The 5,091-nt window shown below is 44.9% G+C and overlaps 2 non-coding genes across 2 annotated transcripts; both read left to right on the top strand.

Annotated features, from left to right (window-relative positions):
* Positions 1-394: 394 nt before the first annotated feature.
* Positions 395-478, top strand: trnal-cag. The gene is given in 2 exon segments: positions 395-433; positions 442-478. It is a non-coding gene; the product is annotated as a tRNA-Leu (tRNA).
* A 4,192-nt stretch (positions 479-4,670) lies between these two features.
* On the top strand, positions 4,671-4,758 carry trnal-cag. The gene has a single exon. It is a non-coding gene; the product is annotated as a tRNA-Leu (tRNA).
* The last annotated feature ends 333 nt before the right edge of the window (positions 4,759-5,091 follow it).

Here is a 5,091-nt window from a genome sequence, read left to right on the forward strand (position 1 = left end):
ATTAACATTCACTATCGCCGCTCTACTGGCTTTGATTCAATGTACTCAGCTTTCGCAGTCAGAATGGTCGAGCGGTTCATATGCCATGCTCAGGTCGCAGTCTCCATTGGAGGCGTGGGTTCAAATCCCACTTGACAGCTTATCAACTGAGTTAGGTCCCGCATAAGTGGGAGGACCACTTTTTCACCTGTACGTGTTGTTGCCAACCTCAAACAACACTCTGTATTACAGACCTCCTTTTCAAATAGTGCTATCTTTCTTCAGGTATTTTGTCGCCTCTATTTCTTCAGTGGGTTTTGTTTTAAGGTACCTGAGGCATAGGACTTGCTTCTCAACTTATTAACATTCACTATTTCGCCGTCTTTACTGGCTTTGATTGTACTCAGCTTCTGCAGTCAGAATGGCCGAGCGGTCTAAGGCGCCAAGGCTCAGGTCGCAGTTCCCATTGGAGGCGTGGGTTCAAATCCCACTTCTGACAGCTTTCTATCAACTGAGTTAGGTCTCACATAAGTGGAGGACCACTTTTCACCTGCACGTGTTGTTGCAAAAACAACACTGTGGATTCCATACTTCCTTTAAAATAGTTCATCTTTACACCTGGAATTGCTGATCTGTTGAGCTTAAGATATCATGCGCAGGGTTCCATGGTGTAATGGCTAGCACTCTGGACTCTAACCAGTGATTCGAGTTCAAATCTCTGCGGGACCTGCTGTTAAAGATGTATTACATTTAGAGGACTTCTGTCCTTTCTACGCAGTCAAGGTCAGCACTTGACAAAATCGGACTGTCCCAACATAAACCTTGGTAACACCTTTGCTACATGCCTCCATCTCTCTTTATAGATTCTAAAATACATTCTTGGCAAGATATTTTCACCTGGATGCACATGAACTTGCTTCAACTTATTAACATTCACTATCGCTGCCGTTTCCACCGGCTTGGATTCAATGTACCGCTGCAGTCAGAATGGCCGAGCTGTCTAAGGCGTCATGCTCAGGTCGCAGTCTCCATTGGAGGCGTGGGTTCAAATCCCACTTGGACAGCTTCTATCAACTGAGTTAGGGTCCTGACATAAGTGGAAGACCACTTTTTCACCTGCACGTGTTGTTGCTGATCTCAAACAACACTGTACATAGACCTCCTTTCAAATAGTGTCATCTTTCTTCAGGTATTTTGTCGCTCTCATTCTTCAGTGGGTTTTGCTTTGAAGGGGTACTCTGAGGCATAGACTTGCTTCAACTTATTAACATTCACTATCGCTGACGTCTTTTTCCGGCTTTGGATTCAATGTACCTAAGCCGTAATCAGAATGGCCGAGCGGTCTAAGGCGTTGCGTTCAGGTCGCAGTCTTCCGCTGGAGTATGCGGGTTCAAATCCCACTTGGACAGCTTTCTATCAACTGAGTTAGGTCCTTACACAAGTGGAGGACCACTTTTCACCTGCACGTTGTTGCAAAACAACACTGGGGATTCCACACCTCCTTCAAATAGTTCCATCTTTTACACCTGAACGTTGGGATCTGTTGAGCTTAAAATATCATGCGAGGGTTCCATGGTGTAATGGCTAGGCACTCTGGACTCTGAATCCAGTGATCCGAGTTCAAATCTCGTGGGACTCCATGTTAAACATATTACATTTAGAGGACTCTGTCCTTTCTACGCAGTCAAGGTCAGCACTTGACAAATCGACCTGTCCCAACATAAACCTGGTAACACCTTTGCTACATGTCGATCTCTTATAGATTCTAAAATACATTCAAAAGATATTTTCACCATACATAGAACTTGCTTCTAACTTATTAACATTCACTATCGCTGTCAGTTTCACCGCTTTGATTCACGTACTCAGCTTTCGCAGTCAGAATGGCCGAGCGGTCTGGCATATGCCATGCCCAGGTCGCAGTCTCCCACTGGAGGTGGGTTCAAACCCACTTCTGACAGCTTTCATCAACTGAGTTAGGTCCTTACAAGTGGAGGACCACTTTTCACCTGCATGTGTTGCTAACCTCAAACAACACTCTGTATTACAGACTCTTTTCAAATAGTGCTATCTTTCAGGTATTTTGTCGCCTATTCTTCAGTGGGTTTTGTTTTGAAGGGGTACCCAGGCATAGACTGCTTCAACTTATTAACATTCACTATCATTGCTTGCCTTTACTGTGGCTTTGATTCAATGTACTCAGCTGCAGTCAGAATGGCCGAAAGGGTCTGGCTGCGCTGCGTTCAGGTCGCAGTCTCCATTGGAGGCAGGTTCAAATCCCACTTGACAGCTATCAACTGAGTTAGGTCCTTACATAAGTGGAGGACCACTTTCACCTGCACGTGTTGTTGCCAACCTCAAACAACACTCTGTACATAGACCTCCTTTTTCAAATAGTGCTATCTTTCTTTTCAGGTATTTTGTCCTATTCTTCAGTGGGAGCTTTGAAGGGGTACCTGAGGCATAGGACTTGCTTCAACTTATTAACATTCACTATCGCTGCCGCCTTTACCGCTTTGGATTCAATGTACTCAGCTCCGCAGTCAGAATGGCCGAGCGGTTCCACAAGTGCCATGCTCAGGTCGCAGTCTCCATTGGAGGCGTCGGTTCAAATCCCACTTCTGACAGCTTTCATCAACTGAGTTAGGTCCTGACATAAGGAGGACCACCTTTCACCTGTACGTGTTGTTGCAAACAACACTGTGGATTCCACACCTCCTTTTCAAATAGTTCCATCTAACTGGAATCTGTTGGATCTGTTGAGCTTAAAATATCATACATAGGTTCCATGGTGTAATGATAGCACTCTGGACTCTGAATCCAGTGATCCGAAGTTCAAATTCCCGGTGGGACCCGTTGTTAAAGATGTATTACATTTAGAGACTCTGTCCTTCTACGTAGTCAAGGTCAGCACTTCGGACAAAATCGGACTGTCCCAACATAAACCTTGCAACACCTTGCTACATGTCGATCTCTTATAGATTCTAATTGACATTCTGCAAGATATTTTCAAATTCGATACATAGAACTTTGCTTCAACTTATTAACATTCACTATCGCTGTCAGTTTCTACCGCTTTGGATTCAATGTACTCAGCTGTTAGGCCGAATGGCTGATGGGGTCTAAGGCGCTGCGCTCAGGTCGCAGTCTCCATTGAGGCGGGTTCAAATCCCACTCTGACAGCGTCTTCTATCAACTGAGTTAGGTCCACAAGGGAGGACCACTTTTCACCTGCATGTGTTGTTGCCAACCTCGCTAAACACTCTGTATTACAGACCTCCCTTTCAAATAGTGCCATCTTTCAGGTATTTTGTCGCCTATTCTTCAGTGGGTTTTGTTTCTTTGACAGTAACTCCAGGCATAGGACTTGCTTCTTAACTTACATTAACATTCACTATCGCTGACGTTCTTTTCCAAGCTTTGGATCTAATGTACCAGCTTTCGTGAAATCAGAATGGCCCAGTGCCCAAGTGGCGCTGCTGCTCAGGTCGCAGTCTCGCTGGAGGTGTCCAAATCCCACTTGGACAGCTTTCTATCAACTGAGTTAGGTCCTTACATAAGTGGAGGACCACTTTTCACCTGCATGTTGTTGCTAACCTCAAAACAACACTCTGTATTACAGACCTCCTTTTCAAATAGTGCTATCTTTCTTCAGGTATTTTGTCGCCCTATTCTTCAGTGGGTTTTGTTTTGGAAGGGGTACTCGAGGCATAGGACTTGCTTCAACTTATTAACATTCACTATCGCTGCCGCCTTTACTGGCTTTGATTCAATGTACTCAGCTTTCTCGCAGTCAGAATGGCTTAGGCTGTCTAAGTATGCCATGCTCAGGTCGCAGTTCTCATTGGAGGCGTGGGTTCAAATCCCACTTCTGACAGCTTTCTATCAACTGAGTTAGGTCCTTACACAAGTGGGAGTGACCACTTTTCACCTGCATGCGTTGCTGCTAACCTCAAACAACACTCTGTATTACAGACCTCCTTTTTTCAAATAGTGCCATCTTCTTCAGGTATTTTGTCGCCCTATTCTTCAGTGGGTTTTGTTTTTTGAAGGGTACCTGAGTGCATAGGACTGTTTCAACTTATTAACATTCACTATCGCTGCCGCCTTTACTGCTTTGGATTCACTGCATCTAGCTGCAGTCAGAATGGCCGAGTTGTCTACATGCCATGCTCAGGTCGAAGTTCTTTGAGGCGTGGGTTCAAATCCCACTTCTTGACAGCTTATCAACTGAGTTAGGTCCTGACAAGTACAGGACCACTTTTTTCACCTGCAATTTGTTGTTGCAAACAACACTGTGGATTCCATACCTCCTTTAAAATAGCCCCATCTTACACCTGGAATCTGTTGGATCTGTTGAGCTGAAGATATCATGCGCAGGGTTCCATGGTGTAATGGCTAGCACTCTGGACTCTGAATCCAGTGATCCGAGTTCAAAATCTCAGGGACTCAAGGTTAAAGATGTATTACATTTAGAGGACTCTGTCCTTTCTACGCAGTCAAGGTCAGCACTTGACAAAATCGACTGTCCTGTAACATAAACCTTGGTAACAACCTTGCTACATGTCGATCTCTTTAGATTCTAAATACATTCTGGTAAGATATTTTCACCGATGCATAGAACTTGCTTCAACTTATTAACATTCACTATCGCTGACGCCTTTACCTGCTTGATTCAATGTACTAGCTGAGTCAGAATGGCTTAGCGGTCTAAGGCGCTGCGCTCAGGTCGCAGCGCTGGTCCCATTGGAGGCGTGGGTTCAAATCCCACTTCTGACAGCTTTCTATCAACTGAGTTAGGTCCTGACATAAGTGGAAGACCACTTTTCACCTGCACGTGTTGTTGCTGATCTCAACAACACTCTGTATTACAGACCTCCTTTTCAAATAGTGCTATCTTTCTTCAGGTATTTTGTCGCCTATTCTTCAGTGGGTTTTGTTTTGAAGGGGGTACCCGAGGCATAGGACTTGCTTCAACTTATTAACATTCACTATCGCTGACGCCTTTTTCCGCTTTGGATTCAATGTGTACTCAGTTTTCGTAATCAGAATGGCCGAAATGGTCTAAGGCGTTGTTGCCCAGGTCGCAGTCTCCGTTGAGGCGTGGGGTTC

The sequence above is a fragment of the Hippoglossus stenolepis genome, chromosome 4 (assembly GCF_022539355.2).
Source record: "Hippoglossus stenolepis isolate QCI-W04-F060 chromosome 4, HSTE1.2, whole genome shotgun sequence".
Lineage (NCBI taxonomy): Eukaryota > Metazoa > Chordata > Actinopteri > Pleuronectiformes > Pleuronectidae > Hippoglossus > Hippoglossus stenolepis.